Source organism: Accipiter gentilis, chromosome 2 (assembly GCF_929443795.1).
Source record: "Accipiter gentilis chromosome 2, bAccGen1.1, whole genome shotgun sequence".
Lineage (NCBI taxonomy): Eukaryota > Metazoa > Chordata > Aves > Accipitriformes > Accipitridae > Astur > Astur gentilis.
Window position 1 is genome coordinate 25,533,561 of NC_064881.1, and position 19,627 is coordinate 25,553,187.

The following is a 19,627-nucleotide window of genomic DNA, read 5'->3' on the forward strand; positions in this document are numbered from 1 at the left end:
ATGGCACACTGCCATCGATGAAAGCAGCAAAGCCTCAGGTAGCCTTGCAAGTCTGCAGGGAAGAAGGGATCAAGAACAGAAGATGAATGGAATGGCAGGGAACAAATATGAGTAGGAAAAAAATAAATTCTGAAAAAAACCCCAAATCAAAATTAGCAATGTGATTAGCCCTACCCTTTCCTACCCATTTCTGAATCTAACACATCACATTTTCATCTCTGTTTCTTCTTATGGACACATCATCTTGTTGATTATATCCCATGGTAGGTAATGCACCACAGATCTGTCCAGTTTCTAACGAACTTCAGCTCTGAGATTCTGTTTGTCCCATGGCTTTGGTGATGCGTCATAGTAACCTTGGCTACAGGGCAGCTATTGATTTGAAATACAACTACAGTGTGAGAGAATTTCACTGCACAACAGGGTTATTGTGACTGACCTGTACAGCTCCTGTTTCAGCAGCAAATGCAGAACCCAAGTATCTGATCACCTTGTTAGACGTTTTGCACGGTACTCTGATTTCTTCTTGTCCATGAACTTACAACTAAAATATAAAAACCAGAACGTACATGCAACTTACTATTCTATTAGTGTGGCACAAACAGTATTACAAAAGTGTACTGCCAGAATGATGTCTTTTTCCAGTGCCGAAGAAAAAAGAATGTTATAAAAACCACAAGAGCAACAAAACAAAACAAAAAATTGCCACCAATGCCACCACTGCAGTTGTTGCCCAACATGGACAGAACTTCTTAGGACCATCCATGTTCTGCATCTTAGCTCATCCCACCTACTACCATCATGAATGATGCTCAGGTATTTTTCTCCAAGATTTTTATTACTTCATTTTAACTTCATCATAATAATAGCTCTCACCGCTAGTGAGACTGTGTGCTGCTGATTAAAGACAGAGCTCTGAGTTAAAAGTTTGGTTCAGATTAATTATTTCTTTTGCAAAAAAAAAATTAAAAAAAAAATAATGCTATTTTGCAGCATGCTTATGATTTTTAAAATATTATTAAATACTTCTATTTAGTTATGTTGTTACACTTTTTCGCTATCATGGCTTGTAGAATAGGCTATTCATTGCAAACTTAATGTAGCAATAACTTTTTTTACAGCTGAGCGATATTATATAGTCATTTTTACTTCGGTAGTGTGGAGGGAGGATGTACAATCATATTCAATCAAAGTAAAAGCATTCTACCTAAGTTTTAATAATGAGCAAAGATGCAGAGCAGCAGTGCGTCATGCCCATGGGAGTTTGTGTTTTCCCCTGCCTGCAATCCCTTCCAGGCATGAGCAGCTTTCCGCTGTGTGCTCCTCACAGTCCCCTCTGTCTGGCTCCTTACAAACACAGTCACAGGCTGGCCGCCTTTCCAGCCAGCCTTCTGTGGTAGCAGTAATGCCAGTTGATGTGGTGCAGCATCCAGGAGGATTTGTGCATGTGTACCCCTGTGTGGTATCTTCCTCCTTAAGCAATACTCTGGTTGCGCTTCTTGGATCAACAAGACTTGGTGCTGCAGGGAATTGAATTTTCATTAATTTTCTGTTCATGTTGTAGCATTCATGGTTTGGGCACAGTTTTTCAGTAAATTGTACAGATAGTCACTCATATAGCATATCAAAGCAATCACAACAGTATACAAAAAAAAAATTCATATTCTTCCTCACACTTCATTCCCCATGTTCTTTTATCCAAAAGAAGTTCAAAAGCTGATATTGAGACAAGGGGAGTCAAAAGACCCCTTTCAAATGTCTGTGAATTCTTCCAAAATTAATTTTGTAATTTCCTACCTGGAGCTCAATTCTGAATTGAACCATGCACACATAGCTGATTTCAAAAACAGATGTTCAAAGTCGTTTTTACAGAAGCGAGAAAGGTCAAAGTAACCATTTATCAAATAACAAACCCAAATGTTGGTTACTTCTCAGCCAAGTAACAGCTTTATCTGTCAGGCCATAGAGTCAGCTTTTGTCACCAATGCCAAAAAATACTTTTTATTGGATCCTGAGGAATAAACCCCTCATCTGACAAATGCTGACATGGCCAGTTACCTGAAAGGGGAGATCCCAAGGAGGGTCCACTCTGCTAGAATTGTATCCTCCATAGAGCACAGGGCTGGGGAGGTAAAGTCTTGAATTTACCCAATGGACAGAGCTCTTTAATAGTCAGGTCCTCCAAAACAGGAGCAATTAATACTTTAGGAACAGTGAATCACAGGAATTTCACATCCATCAAAAAGGCTACATGTATTTCTGAGTACATCCTGGTCTTAACAAGTGAATATTTTGAAATATTATTGCAATAATTTTCTCTTTTAAAAAATCTAATTTCTTCTGGTGAGTGACTGTATTAGTACCTATGAATGAGAAAATTGTATAAATTTATGTTATTGTGAAATTTGAATAATTTAATATGACATATTGTACATACCTGTGATTGTTAAAGAAGGTGCTGCTTTTCCACTGTTGAAAAAGTGGGGACACAGGCTCCACGTTCATATTTGCATGATAAGAACTTTATATTATGTATGCAAAATAACTTCCAGAGGAATACATGTTTAATTTGCTGCGTTACTAGGTACATTACAATTAATGGAAATTACACATTAAAATATTAGTGCAACATGCTAAAACTTCAGTGACTTGCTTACAAATCACCTTTTCTTTTTTAATGCAACAGTACATAAAACCACAGGATAAGCTTACATTCCCACCTCTTCCTACTTTACTGGATCTCTTCAATGTGCTGCTTTGCCTAAGAGTGTGAAGTCAGAACTGGAAGATGTATTTTTATATAATAAAATTTGTTTGCAGCAGATATATTGGCAAGTCATGGAATGCATTACATTTAAATGCACGACACTTCCAATAGCAAAAAAGGAGATGTGGCACTGCACACTCTGTGATTTCACGCTAACCACAAGCATCTGGCTGGACTTCTGTAGGAGGGGAGGTTCAGACAAATTCTGTCTTTTTCTTCCCTCCCCACATATTTTAGGTTTTAGATTCACTAAATGAATTTGGTTTGAATGTACTCCCAAGGATCATCTTGCTGCCCTTCCCACAGCAGCAAATCTTTGTGCTAACTTCATATCAAGAACTAAGATCTCAGTTCCTAGGCCAGGTAAGAGGAGAGAGGCAGAGGATAGGAAGCCAGAGTTACTAATATCAAATAAAACCACAGCTCCAAACTCCATGGGTACATTGAAAATAGTTAGTCAGTTTGGATCTCCACAGGAGAAATGTAAATGAGTTTAGGCTTAAAAAATACTCTTTGACCACTTGCTCATGTTCTGTCAGTTAACCCAGTTACTCAAATTTGAAAGATAAAAGTGTTCAGACATTATAGCTGAGGTTTTAAAATATTTTCAGCAGTGGCCTTATTTTATTTCACATTGAATTCATGTTTAATTAATTTATTTCACTGTGAAAAGGACACTAAATGAAATGTTGAGTATGTATGAACATGGAATATTTTAATAGGAAATACAATTTTAATGTAACAATAATATTACAAACAAATTTAAATAAAAATATTATGAACATGCAGAATAACCCTTACTGTAAAAACAACCTAAATTATTCACTTACCCACCCATGTGGGGAATAAAATTACTTATTATTTGCTACAGCAAAATAACGTTTCCTGTTAATGAAAGGCCAGTGAGAAGGCCTCATACTTTTATACAAATTTACTTAAACACAAAGTGTTTTCTGAGGAAAATTTGAAAGTTGCAGTCAAGTTTCCATAATGGAAAAATACAGCCTACTATGTTCAGAGCGGTATGGGAAATACTAGCAGCAAGAAACTAGAGCTGGGATTATGCCAAATTATTTGGTTGCAGTAACATGAGTATGCCCTAAAGCCTACTCTTGTGGATGAAGGACGTTTATCACACTTAGGTAAATATGATGTAGGAGGTAAAAGAATTTTGATAAAACTATTTTTATCGAAATTCTTTGGACATAGATCTTGTTTTTCATGTACATTTGGGAACTGACAATGTCCAGGTGCAGACTTCAGTGGTTTTGCACATCTGTGCCCTCTGCTTTGAGCCATTAATTGCAACGTTGAACCTTCAGGTACAATTACTAAACCTACTGCCTGCATTAGGGGTCTTATTCTAATGAAAGTGGTCTGTTTTTATACTTTGAACTGCATGATCAGGCAAGTAATGACATACAGCTATCTTAATGGAAAACCATTTTAGGAGATATGAAATGACATGGAGGATTAAATGATAAATAAAAACCACTAACAGATAACAGAATACATTCAAAAGAATTCATATATTCAAAATTCAGTCAAGAGTTTTATCATCGGTCATCACAGCTTCAAAGGTGTTTACACTATATTAATAATGAAAACCAATGAATATTAAATATATACTCTGCCTATCTATAGGCATCACTTTGCTAAGCCAGACGCTCACAGGAGAGCATGAGCTGCAACAACATGCTGTAGACAGGAAAATCTTGAAAATACCTTGGTGAGGAGCTTGTATTCTGCAACGCTTCTGGGCTTGTCTTCTAAAACTTATTTAGAAGCTCCAGTTCTGATTCAAGCAATTGGGTTGCTTCCAAAATGGGATATATACAGCGGAGTGCAAAATCTCTCTCTGAGGACTTTGTAATTCACAAACTTAAAAACCTTTTTTAACATACACTGCAGATACACTTATGTTTTGAACTTTTCCCATCTCAAAATGATACTCTGCCTATCCCATGCTTGCCTCAGGTGCAGTTTTTAAACACTTGCAAACAGAACTTTTTCCAATATTCAAAATATCTGAAGTACTTTGTTTTTTACAGAGCTGGGATCACTGGTATGGTGCAGAGCAATGTGTTTAGTAGCTCTTATCTCACTTTTGCTGGAAGAGCAAATAACACTTTTGAGCAATTTCGTTTGTATACCAGTATTTTGAAATACCAGACGGTAACTGGAAAATAGTTTATCAATTCACTACTTGCACTAGAGATACCATAATTATTTTGTTATGTCTGCTTTCTCTTCACACATTTGTAATGAGTTAGTTATTAATATTAGCCATTAATATTCTTGAATGATGATGATGTATTAAAAATCTATATATGCCCATGTCCCTAAAACCATGTATTTTGCTCATAAAAAGAATCCCACTGAACTGTGATAACAAAACTTTTGAATTCACATGCAAGGAAATAATTTTGAAAAGTTATTCAAAATATCTACCCTCACTGTATCCTTCATATTAAAGTAAACACAATGAAAACCATATATTCTATAAATGCATGCATCTGTAATAGTTAGGCAGATTATGTAAAATGGCTTACAATAAAGAAAACTAATAATAATATTTAGCAAAGGTGATTGTGAATTTTTGTTAATTAAATTTTGCAAACTGCTATGTCCACTAATGAGCCCACAAGCTGAATTAGTAGAATTAGTCCTTTGTATTCAGTTGAGTAATATACCCCTCTTTGTATTGCAGGGACAAAAGAGAAGTGTCATCAGGGAGCTGCCTGCCTGCACACACAAACACACTCTATAGAAATTGCCATGTTATTGGAAGCATGGAGGAATGTCACTAGGAAAACACAGGAAACCCAAGCCAGGATTTGAGATAGCTAAATTCAATTACCAGACATTTTCATTCATATTTGAGAGTGGTATTTCAAAAGCCACTGTTTTGTTACTGCCTGTTAAAAGCCCCTATGGCATTCTTTATGATTATTAGTCAAACAGAAATTAAATGGCAACTGACCCGTACACTGTTCACTGGAGTCACATGTTTCGGAGACCTAGATACTGCATCTGCATCACTGTGTGATGAACGGCACGTACATTCCCACTTAGGATCTGCTTTGGAGTGCCAGTATAGATGAATGAAGGAAATTTAATGAAACTCCTTAAATTGATGCCACACTAGGAATGAATGTTCTTGTTTTCTGTTTTAAACTGTGTATGATTGGTTTGTAAGCTTCTGTTCAATAAAAAACAAATCCTGATGTCTCAGTAATGTTTAATAGAAATAAATTAATACAGAAGCCTGAAAGATTCAAAATGCCTCTTAAAAGAAGACATAGGAAATATAACATTGCTATTAATTAGATGTACATTGACTATCTCAAATATTAGAAGAACATAACCATTAACTCTTTAACACACAAAAGGAACAGCAGCATCCTAACACCAGACAACATGTATCTGCTAACAGCATTATGCAGGAAGAGCATTCTTTCTTGGGCAGAATATTCTGAATTAGTTTGTCAAAAAATGCTTCAGTGCCACCCATAGCTTTTAATATAAAGTCAAACTGATGGCAAATTTCGATGATATCAACCACTTCCTCTGTTTTCAGCAGCAACCTATACACTGCTAGCACTAATTTCCTACTGTTCTGGTTCAGGCAGCAATCTGCCCTTTTGCAGCAATCTAGAAGACCAGAAAAAGAAGTCTGCTGTTTGAAGATGCCCAGAAATTGAATTGTTAGTTATAATCCTTTCTAATATGTTTAACTGGTTGAGTATGTTTAACTGGTTGAGCATATAAAACACAGCCAAAGGTTATTGCTATTTCACATGTACTACTTCTGCCTAAATATATGCTGGCACATAATGTATGTCATAAGTATTAATTTCATCCAAGCTTTCAAAATTATCTTTTTTTGTGTATGACATGAAAAGTAGGTTATAATTTCCTCATTTCTTTACTCTCTCTAGTAAATCACATTTGAAAGTGTTCTGTGACAAGCATTTGAGGAGCACTTGGTATCTTTTCTTCTTTTCCTTTAGCAGAAAATTGGTATCCCATCACACATACACCAAGCACACACGCAGCGGATCTGGGAAGAAGTAGTCTCCAGCTTAGTTTCTAGCTGTAACACTAGCTCAAAACTTAGCATGTATGTTTTATATAACAAAATGCATAGAAGTCATGTTTCCTAGTAAGCTCTTGTGCAGCTTGCAGCTGCTGCCTGCTCCGTTTTCAACTATCTTTTCCCAATACCATTCCTTTGAATTTTTTCATGTTTTTCACCAGTGGAGAAACATTTGCTACTGCTTCTCCACACACAACCTGGCAAACTCTTTTTGAAAGCATCTCCTCTGCTTCCAGAGATGTCCTTTTCTGCAAAGCTGAGTTCTGCACTCAGCACTGCAGAACTAACCACAAGCTAAGCGTTTCCTAAAGGTTTCCTTGCCACAACAGAAAAGGATATATGTTAGTGAAGGGCCTGCCAGCAGCTTGAAAAGCGGTTGAACATCAGTCAGGCATAAGGCACTTCCATTAAAACTTTGTGAACACCGTATTTAAAGTCTCTCTGTAAGGAAGCCCAATATTGTCATTGTTCAGCAGGATTTAACATTTTTCTCTGTTGGGCTAGATGAGGGAGATGGAAGTTGGACCTCCCCACAAAAGACAAGCTCCAGTGAAGACTGTCTTCCGTTGTTACCATCAAACTTTCCAAAATGAAGTGAACCTAAAATTTAACGGCATTTTTAGGCAGACAAATGAGAGTCTGGCCATTGAATTTTCATTCATAGAGGCTTGATCAAATAATAACCCTCTGTCTGCAGTCACTTTCTTACGAACAACATAATTTAAGATGATTTCAGGAGCAGAAAATTAAATCATTTACAGTGGATAGATCTTCTAATAACAAGACACTTTTATCTCACAGGCAGCAGTGTTGTCAGTACTTGGGCATAATTAGGACTAGAAATTGGTAATTTTGCTGTAAAGCAGCTGACTGAACAATAGAGACTGTTTAAAATAGACTTCAGTTAAAATCTTTAATATTGACTCAGGTTGTTTGCTTGAAAACTTCCACACAGCTACGTGACATTTTGCTTTGCTAAATATTAACAGAGTCTAACGTAAGTCTTGTTTTCTAACCAGTCACTTCCCCTTTGGATTTTGGATCCATAGTTATTCATATTGCCTTAGTTGACTGGTGGTGAAAGCAAATTTGACTTCTGGGATTTTGGAAAATGTAATCACCTAATGGAATCTTTAATGCAAAATTGTGGTGCTTTGTTGCTGGCTGGGGTTAAACCATGACAAAACCACAATCCTATCTTAACCTAAATTGTAGGGGATGGTAGTGTGGGAAGCTATATTTTTAGTAATATAACTGAGTACCATAAAAAGCCCATACGAATGTGAACAAAACACAATAAGCAAAACATATTAAGTGATAGGAAGGTCAAAGTTAAGATTAACATTTGAAAGTAAGAAACTTCAAAGCAACACTAAGTCAGCATTTCCCTCTAAAATGCATGTCTCCTATCCTCTTTCTTTTAAAGATGAGGGAAACAATATATACATAATCTACCATACAACTGTATACTGTGTTTGGTATGAAATTTTTAAATTTCCGTTACCAGTCATGATGCTTTATCATCCCACAGGCCTTTTGCTTCATTTTTAAAAACTTCATTCTCATCAAGACTCATTAGGTATAAATGACTTCGAAATTTCCTTTAAATCCCTTCCTCATCATGGTTCCATTAAAGGTATTCCACAGTGTCCCACAAGCTTATCTTGTAAGTGGTTCATAGGTTATTTGGAAATATCAGACACCGGTATATGACTTTTTTTTGCACCATATTGTCACTGCAGGAGGTGCAATGTGGTAAATAGTTACTAAAAAAATTCCCCTGATCTGCACAGATGATCTTTCAGATCCTTTTTTTATTGTCATTCATGGAAGTTTCTGGACAGTGCCTCCTGAAGTGATTCCTGATCAGCTCACACAGAGAGAGATTGGCCTAACAAAATTATATCATCCATATTACTCCTATTTCCTAGTTTTTATGGCTTACTTTATCTTCTGATGAGTTATAATAAAAAAGAGGAGTAATCACCTATTTTCCCTTTCTTAGTTCTTTTTCCTTGCCAAATACTTACTGTCTTTTAACTCACTGTTTTATATAAATAAAACAAAGAAAGAGGGCTACTTGTTATGTTCTGAAGCAAAGTTTGAAGCATGGTAGCAAGTTCAGGTGAAATAAAAACAAACCACAAAGAATAACTGCATGACTGTTGCATTTCATCATTGCTTTAGAGCTCATTTCACTGGAGAAGTTACTCTAGATGATCCACCAACCAAGTCAAAATTTGTCTAAAAACACTTAGAAGGATTCATTGATAAAGAACATCAAAGACTGTGTAATGGATGCACAGGCCTTCATCCAAGCTCCATGTCAAAATTCAGCAAAATTCATGAACAACTGGATGCTCTGGAACAGATCATATGGTAGTGCCTGGACCAGTACTCAATTGATCTGTTTATGTCCGAAGAACCATGTTATTTTCAAGTTATCAAGAGGAATACATACACTGACCCTTTTCTCACTCCAAGAATATGAAATAAGCAGGAGATTAGAGTTGTGCAACCAGTTGTCTTCGGATGGTCCCTTTTTTGTTCCACCTGGAAATTTTGTCTGAGCAGAAAAAAAAAAAAAAAGAAAAAAAAAGAAGACATAATTTGTTGGGAAAGCCAGGCACTCCAGATTGGAGCAGTTTCTCTGATGGTGCTACAAAATTACCAAATATCTTAGATGAACAGCCATTCATAGACCTGTGTTGACTCTGCATCCCAGGCTCAGATTTCTCTGGACTCACTGAGCACCTGTCACTTGTATATAAGCACTAAGTCTGACACACATGGAATGTATCAGATTCTGTCAGCAGTTTATGTGCAGTTTGTCTGACATATACAGGATGTGCTGGATCCACTCTCCATGTCCTGCATGGTACGTGAACCTACATTTCCAATCAATGTCTTGTGAAAGAGTCCAGTGTGGATGATCAGAGACATATTACAGAAGAAGAAATCTGGAGAGGTTGCTGTGCAGGAAAACTCAGGTAAGGCAGCAAAACTCTTGGCTTCATAAAAGGCAAATGTAATATGGGAAAATATTAACAGTACTCCTGAAGAGCACTCTTCAAATACTGATCTCTGATTCCTCTTCAAATAGCACTAACTGACTTACTAGTTTGGGAGAGGAATGTGGCCATTTGGCCATTTACTGACATTTCTTTTGTGATTCTTATTTATCTACTAACCTGGGATCCAAGGCATGGAAAAAATATTTTGTTGCGGGTTAAACTGATTTCATATAAATTATGTTAATTTTAATATTTTGTTATCTTCCTCGGTGAATAACGTTTCAACACTTACAGAAACTAGTAATTCTTCTGTATTTTTAACTATGCACATCATAGGATATGACAGTCATAGAACGTGACGGTGACGGTACATGGTCATCATGTACGCATATATCATAGGATTTTGACATTTGTAAATTGTAGTTTCTGTTGCTGCAATAACAAATAAAGCCAAATATTTTAAGAAATCATGAAACACCAACTTCTTGAAGTTTTAGCTGTAAGTTGTAGTCATAACATCACAGAAACCTTTAGGTTGGAATAGACTTATGGAGACTATCTGTTCTGAAACCCTGCTTAAAGCAGAGCCAATCCTGACATTAGGTCAAGTTGTTCGAGCTGAGTTTTTAAAATCTCCAAGGATGGTGTTACAGGGGAATTGGGTGGGGTAACCACACAGAGCCATACATCTCATGTAATCGAAAAGTTATTAACTTTCCTATTAACAGGATGGATGGAGCAGCTGAGCAATGATTTCTGATCCAAGATTTCTGTTCTGCCACATGCACTCATATCACACACTCACAAATCAGATCCCAGCTCCTCTGGGCCAGTCAGCATGGACCTGCACCACGAACCAGGGGGAACAGGCATGCACTCTGACCACATAATGCTTGGGGTCCTGGCTGGCAGCTTGGTCCTGGCATGTAACCATGCCACTTCAGGGTCTGCCTTTTACGTGTCCAGGCATCCTTTTGTGGTGTTTCCCTCTCTTTCCAGTCACTAGGGACTATAGTCTTAATTACTTATTGCTTTCTAAATTAGGTTGCAAGCATAAACTGTCAATGGCCTTCCTAATCACACAGCCCAAGGCCAATCTCTTTGACTTTCTCCTTATCTAAGACCAATTACTGATTTTCCCTAGGGATTCTGTCACCCTCTGGTCTCCTGCCCCCAAAATGTAACAAAAAGTGTGAAACTAGCAGCAGTTGCTTAACAAGGTTCATCTATACTTCTTTGATTTCCAGCTCATACTGTATTAACCTAGTCAAAGCTGGGCAGATGCAGTCAAGGTCTCATTTGCAGTGCTTTTGGTTATACTTGTAAATTGTTGGTTTGTTTTGTTTTTTTTTCTCCTTGTATCGAGTCAGAATTTCTCTTGCTGTAATTTGTAGTCTTTTGTTGAATACCTCTGAGAAGAGTCTGGTTTTGTTTTCTGTATAAATTCCCATTATACAGTTGAGGACAGCAAATAGATTCCCCTTACCATGTTGGCTTTCTCTGCTCACTCACGTTCAGTTTGCTTGAAAAGAAAAGTAAAAGAAAATAATCTAAGATGCTATGAAAAAGCATTCTGCATTCTCCAGAGATAAAATGGCAATTTGTGTACATAGCAAAATTTGATCTTAGAAAAATATAAGAAAAAGAAAACTTTAACTTAGGGTTTAGGTTTATTTTTACTTCTTTGTTTCTCATCTGATATGTAATTGATTTGTACATTCATGAGAATGTCAAATTCTCAGAAGTCTATGGGAGGCTTTTAAGAAACCTTTTAAGAATGAGGAAGAGTATGGATATTCTCAAACATAGGAATTCCATTCAATCCATGTAAAAATCATACAATACATGAGAAGAGGATGTATACAGCCTTCATACAAACATTTCCAGTAAAGATTGACTAAGAGGCAATTTCATTTTAGCAGCCACTATAGCGCAAAGAGCTGAAATTTCAGTAGAAATCATTATTAACCCAGATACATCTGCCCAAACCAGTCATTTAGAGCCAGAAATTTAGAATACTGCAACCCTCATGTTTTTCAGATGTTTTCAAATTTTACTGTTTAATGGAACTTAGGTTGCTAATACGTATCTTCAATGATGGTCGTAAAACAGACAATTGATTACAGCTGGGAAGCCTTATGTATACACCATGTGACCTCATCAAGGTCTTTAGCTTTCTACAAAGCATTTTTTCTCATTGTAAATAAAGGTTGCTAATAGTTACTTTACTGTGGCACTAGGAGAAATAAAGTTCGTATATTAGTTTTGAAAACACAAGTTGGCATTTAAGTGCTAAGTATATTATCATAATTTTCAGTCCCTTAGTGCCAAAGTAAAGTCCATCCCTGTATAAATATATAGGCAAAATACTCCCCCATCTCTGTCATTAAACCATAAGGTTGACAGCAAGAAATAATAAAATTTTCTTCTGTTTGAGTTAATGAAGCCAAGTTTATGTGTCAAGCTAACTTGGGAAGACAGTTCTGAAGGTAAGTCACAACAAGACACAGGATTTCCATAAGAAGGTTATGGAAAAGATGCTTCACTAGAGAAGTTTTACATAGGATCAAAAGTGTTATACCTAAGCAGTTATGTCTTGAATCAACATGTTTGGTAACTACAATAAATCAAAGCAATAATATTATATATTTTTAATGCACTTATGCTGTAATATATGATTGAGTGTGTGGACAATGATTAAGACCATAGTTATCTGGAGAAAATTAAGGAAACAAAGTAATCTGAAATACATTTAAATTAATCTGAAATACCATCTATTCAACTTTTGGAAATAGAAAGCTGACATTTCAGAGAATTATTTTTATCTGTCCAGGAACATGGCAACCGAATGAGATCTATGGTCTGCCCAGTCTTCCAGCAGTGCCAGAATGTGACTATGCAAAACATTTATAATGCCCCCTGTCTACAGGGGATAACGTCAGACTGTTTGTCTGTAACTTGTAATCTGAAGCAAAGTATATAGATTTTGATTTAATTTAGACTTTATAGATTAAATCATTATCAATTCTAATAACAGTTATTTCCTTCATTTATTACAGGCTGTAAGTAGCCTAAAATGGGACTCATTTCACTCATACAGCAAACTGAAACTTCAGTTTGTATGCTGCTTGTCTAAATGACAGAGAATAGATACCCCAAAGAACAATCTAAATTTAGAAGGCAGAAAAAAGGTTTAAGATTCTCATTGAAATCCACTTTAAATAGACATAATTTAGTGTAAATGGTGAAGTAATCATTATTTGCTAAAAAAAAAATAATCTTACCATACATGGAGGATCACAAAAATGCTTGTACAGATTTCCACATGCTTCTCACCTCTGATTACAATTGAATATATTAAAAAGAAAAATCCCTAATATCAAATAATGTAAAAATTTTGCAGAGTCAATTGTGGAGTCCTATCCTGTTGTGCTGGATATCTTCCTTAGTTTACTATGTCTTGGAACCTGAACATCAGAGCATATCCACAACACAATACAAGGAGAATGAACAACTATTTAGATAAAGTACTAAAAGCAAAGTAGTTTGATGACATGGAGTTTTGTTGCAGCTGAAACCCATGCTTCTTGTGCTCTACTGAAGGTATTTGGTAGCTAGACTAGCTCATTTATGTCTACATGAACTGTAGCACAGCTCTGGAATGGAGAAGCAGAGGTAATATTGATTTATCTTGTGAATATTGTAATTAGCCAAAGGTAAATTTTTGGAGCCTGAATATTCTCCAAAGACTTGAGACAATAAATGTCTTGAGACAACAAGAGTATATGATAGCATCATAAAAACAGTCTTATCAGGTTAACATTTATAGAATCCAGCACTTCACTTTGGAGTACACTTAATCATACCTTAATACATCTTAGCTCAGACACAGGAAAAGCATTTTCTTAAGTTCTGCTGCACTTCAAGAGAAATATGAAGCAACTGGGAAGAATCCAAAGAGGAGAAAAAAAGAATGATCAGAGGTCTAAAAACCATTTCTTGTAATAATATATAAACAATTACATAAAAATAATAGTAATATTTATTCTACATGTCTATACCAGATGAGATAAACAAGCAATAAATTCAAATTGCAGTAAGGAAAATTCGTATTTGATATTAAGACAAGCTTTCTATGGACAGTTCCACTATGGAAGGTGGAACACAGCAGCAAACTGCTTATGAAATTTTTAGGAATAAAGCAGACAAATATCTGTCAGAAGTCACAAGTAGTTGATCCTACTACAGACAGGGAGGGGTCCATATGATCTTTCCAGGTTCCTTCCAGCTTTGCTGTACTATTACAGAAGGGAATTTTGTGAGGATACAGGTATGTGCTTCTGTGTTTTCTGGAGCAAAATGGAAGTACTTTACCAACTAGGGCTTGACTAAACCAAAAAAGGACTTTCAATTTCAAATGTCTTTTATAGATCTCTAATGTTTTAATTAGAGGTGATTCTTTGCATTTTTCAGAGGAAGGAACGGCACGTGCAAGGGATATTATGATGGCATAGATTTATTTGATACTCTGTCTTACAGTTTTCGTGCACCTTGTAAATGTTCTATAGATTTGATGAAGAGATGAGATATTATAAATTAGTCCATTCACTACCATGCATTTATTTTTCTGACACTGCTCAAGCTAGAGTGTTTTGGAATGTTTTCTGTTAATTCAGCATGTTTCACATGTGGTGCAACTGAACGAAGTATACACAATGGAATTGAAGTCTCAGGTCTCACCCCTAGAAACTAAACATAAATTTCGCCTAAGAGACTGATCAACATAAAATTCAAATATACAGAAAGATAGAAAAGGGAAGAACAGGCAAGGAGAGGAACTGCAGGGCCAGAGCTGCACTCACTACAGCCATTAGTTTAAATCTTAGCTATCAGATAACAACTTGCTCTCTTCCCCTGTCTAGATACTTAAATATTTAGGCCATTCTTTAAAAGCTGTAATTCTAAAAGATATGAGTGCTTTATTTTGCGTTACTTAAAAAAAAAAAAAAAAAAATCTGTGGAAAACCAGCATTAATTAGACAAACTGGAAACTAAAAGCACCCCTAGATACCAAAAGGGCTTAAAAAAGAACTCTCAGTTTTTCAGATGTTCCTGTAGCAATCAGAGCACAGCACAAAAAACAGTCTAGTTTAAAGATCTGAACACATTTCTTTTCATATGAAGGCCATTTTGCCCCAATTTTAGCTACTGAAAAACCTTATACATAAGTCCACTCACCACCTATGAATGTACCATTAATAAGCCATACTCTGCCCAAAGAAAATGTTGATGTAATAATCAGAATACTAAAAGGCAGACAAGTAAATATGTTGATTTACAGATGACAGTCAAGGTTAGCTATATCCGAGCTTGGATTCTTTTTTAGTCTACACAGTTCTACACAACTAAGCTGTGCTTATCCCCTTTGGAAAGCTAACTTTCTCATAAAAACCTAAAATCTTAAAACCAAGTTAGAACTGCTTTTATAATAACAATTAAAGATTTTCCATTAGAAACTTGCTGGTATTTTTGCTAACTGAAGGCAACATTCCTCTACCTCTTAACAGAAAGGGGGAGAACGTGACATCATCTCCACAGCTAGAAGAGTAAGAGCAGAATGAGCACTCAGGAAATGACTCATTCTTTCCTCTGAGCTAGTCCTGCAGGACTTGTATAGATTCCCTCTACAGAAGTACTTTATGTATGTATTTGTGTGTGTGTTTGTATACAGATGCTAGTTCACGGAAGGAGTGCTTGACCTCTGTGCAATGACTATGCTGCTATTATAACAGGAATTCTCTTTTCAGGAGATGATTCAGCTAATTCTCAAATACACAGCATTCATATGACAATTAACATTTCTTCTCATCTCATTTTTTGATGTTTATCCTTAGTGGCACTTCTGGCAATATTACTAGCAGTAACTTAAGTGATATGATATGCTGCCAGCTGAATATAGTGTTTCTACGTTTTACTCAGTAGTTTGTATTTTGATTTGATTGGTGAGACAGATGAAGCCATAAAATCATATACAAAAATTTCCAGAAAAAGCCGCTAATTTGAGGTCACTCCATCCCAGACACCCTGAGGCACATTTTCCAGAGACAAATGGAAATTAGGACGCCAGTCGCACCAATGTCATTTGGGAGTCAGTTACATTACAGCCTCCTTTAGCCTAGGAACCATCCTCAATGGATCAGAATTTCAAAGACAGTTAGCATTTATAGTTCTCAATAATCTACAGATAAATTAGGTTTGTGAAATGGAAAAATGAGTACCCATTTTGGAAAAATTGGGTTAAATATACATTAGAGTTGTAAAGTATTTAATCGATTATCCAGTTCATCTTCCCCAAAGTTCTGATACTGTGTCCTTTGTTAGGGCATCTGAAATGATTCTGAAGTAGTTGTGTAGTCCATGGTTTGCTTTTCTCAGGAACAGGTTAGAAAGGCATTTTGTGGGGAGAAACACATTCCTACAAGCCCCTTTCAATTTGCAATTTTAAATCCTCACCTTTACATTCAATAGCTCAATTTTGAATTGTTTAATGAATAAAAAAAATATTAAACTCATAAAGTTCAGATTCATTCTTTTAATGTGTAAATAATCAGGTTCAAATAATTGACTGCTAATAGTCAGTGAACAGACTTACTGACTTCAGAGGGATTACTTAAAGTGTTTATTTGTATCTTTAATGTAAATAAGCTCTTTGCTTTAATTGCAAAGCAAAATTATGACATGAAGTAACTCGTTCAAAATCTATAGTTATGATAAAAGTCCCTTTATGAAAAGGTGTGGTTTTATTCTAATTAATACCACGCTTGCCTGCACAATTTTAATTGTACATTGCTTAACAGTTGTCATTTGTAAAAAATTGTAGGAGAAAAACTTAGCTTTTAAAGGGTCTGCCAGCAGGTGAATTGGATCTAAAACCTCAAATGTGCAGCAAAAACTACCCAGAATTTTAGTCCAAGCACAAAGAAATATTTTTATATTTAAGGATATTCTGTTAACTTGCCTTCTGACTTACAGCTAACACTGGGAATTTCAAACTGAATCTAAGTTAAGAAGACAATGAACTGGCAGGGAGGCCAATCTGCATCGTTATGTCCATGGACACTCACTTAAAAATGAACAGGACTAATGTCTTTGGCAGGTACGAGCAGACACTACACAAGCCAGACAAAGTGGGACAAATTCCCTTCTGTTTAAGAACCTTTAAAAATGAAGACAATTATAAACTCACTCAGATGTGATATAACTATTGCAGGAAAAGAAAGACAGCTCTGCAGAATCCTTGCAGGGATTAATGCATAGCATCATGAATTAGAAGAAAATCAGTGAACAGATGCCTGCCAGAGAATATGAACTGAGCAGAAAAGTACTGAAGCAACATGTATTTAAGAAGATTTATTTGCTTTGCAGGATAAGGGAAGGAAGAGGAAGGAAAACATGACTTTTTTAAAAACAAACAAACAAACAAAAAAACCCCAAAAAGTGAAAATTACAATAATTTGAAAACTAATCATGGTAATTTCTGGCATGCTGTCTTGCTTTATAGTCATGAATATTTTAAAATCATTGAGAAACATCATCTTGTGAATAACACTTGGAAATTCTCTGGGTCATAGTCAAATCAAATTACTTAAATAAAAAATCTAGTAGCAAAATTAATGTACCTAATTAATATATCACTTATCAAACTATGCTGAAAAATTACATATTTTCTATGAATTTAATTTTAAATTCAAGACAATAACCAGCTGCTGTTCAGCAGAACCTTTTTGTTATACTTGTTTCATATTTATGCACTCTATGTGACTCCTTGGGAATCGGTAGATTTAACTGAAATTGCAGTAGCAGAAGATGTAGAGAAGTATAAGTTGAAGCAATTTTTACTGTGAGAAGGCCAACCTAACTATTTTTCCAGTAAATTATCTTCTCTATGATTGGAGTTCTTTCCTTATCTAATCATTTGTTCACACATGTACCAATCAGAGTGAAAAGACCATATGTACAGTACCAGTTTAAACCTTCTCTGTATTTTGCTTTTGTTCATAATAGCAAAGGCAAGGAACTGTAAATGTAATTTACTCAAGAGAATATATAGAGCACATGGAGATTAGTGAATTAACCAGGCATTTCACAGTATTATTTTTAAACAAGTTCTTTACCTGTCTTCTATGACTGTTTGCATAAAATAATCACATTTTGTTATAAAGTTTAAAGTCTGAATTTGGGGGATCTGCTTTTATATATGCAGGCAGGAATGTGCTGGTTATTTGTATTGTGGACCAGATCCTTTACTCTCAAAGTATTTTAAGATTTTCATACATATTTATTACAAATTACTGTTGTGACAACATCAGCTACATTACTCATTTAAGTAAGAAAATTATGATATTTAAAAAGAAACAAATACCTTTAAGTTTCACAGTTTCTTTCTCTACTTGAATTCAGACAGAACTCTGATCTGTTTGCTGACATTCGTCCTGTCCATAAGGCAGTGAAAAGTCTGATAACTCATTATACCTTGTCTTCTGACACACTGGGTCTGGGATTAAGAGGGTCAGAGATGCAAAACTTCTCGATGTTTCATTCAAAATTCCTGGCATTGGAGCCACAGAAATCCAAGTTTGTACTTTTTAATGCTAAATCAGATACTAACTGCCCAAGTAATGGGGTAAAAATTTTTTGTATTGTCTCCCACCTGTCCCATGGATCCCTCTACATATGGATAATCAGGCCCTGGCATTTAAGAAGGTTTAGCATCTATTTTTCAGTAAAGGAGGCAATGCAAGATTATTTACTGCACTTGCATTCCTATTACTATTAAATATTTTTGCATTTTTTGACTGAAGTATATGACTCTCTACTGGAAAAGATAAAAATGAAATCACTGTCCTGAAATAACCTCTCCCATGATTTATGTGCTTATTTGGGTTTGTAGGAAAATGCGATATTAAGAACTTTTATCCTGAATAGTACTTGCATTTCTTCTAGAGTTTAAGTCCTTACGATGGTGTGCTCTGGCAGCTCAGTCACCCATAGTGCTGCAGAGTGCTGACGTATAGTTTTGTTTAACCAGGAATGAATAAAGGGGCTCAAAGAAGTCTATGTCCAAATTTCAAAAATACACAGTAATTGTTTAAAACCAACTCTGCCATTTTACTGAAGACTGAGATTAATTCATGAATGAGATTCCAGTCTGTCAGAGCGAGAGCAATCTATGAACAAAAGTGCTTACACAGCTAGTAAGGCACTTATTAAAATGTAACAGAATATAATTTCTATGTGCTTTCTTTCTAAATTTAGGATTTATTTTATCAGCCTTTCCAGCAGCAGTCCTAAGCTGTCTTTATTGTATGAGATGGTTATTTATTTTTTAATCCTTTTATATAATTAAACAAACACCATTTTAATTCTGCTACATGTGTAGGAAATGAAGTAAACAAATGCATTGTCAGACTAAATACCTTCCTTGGTGCGAATCAATATCTGATATATTGATTCAATTTTATAAATTAATTCTGGCTGTTACTGTAACCAATTGCTCTTTCAAAAAACATCAGACACCGACCAAATGCAAAATTGACAAGTCACAGGCATTTCATAAATCATCAGAACAACACACGTTCAGGTATTAGACAAGTGTACTCTTTGCTGGGTGAAAAACTGGCTGGCTGGATGAGCCCAGAGGGTTGTGGTGAATGGAGTTAAATCCAGCTGGCAGCGGGTCACAAGTGG

General features: G+C 35.7%; 1 long non-coding RNA gene across 1 annotated transcript; it reads right to left on the reverse strand.

Annotated features, from left to right (window-relative positions):
• Positions 1-769: 769 nt before the first annotated feature.
• Positions 770-18,400, reverse strand: LOC126046684 (uncharacterized). The gene is made up of 3 exons (XR_007508389.1): positions 18,303-18,400; positions 13,747-13,822; positions 770-1,520 (listed from the first exon to the last, which is right to left on the reverse strand). It is a non-coding gene; the product is annotated as an uncharacterized LOC126046684 (long non-coding RNA).
• Positions 18,401-19,627: the final 1,227 nt, after the last annotated feature.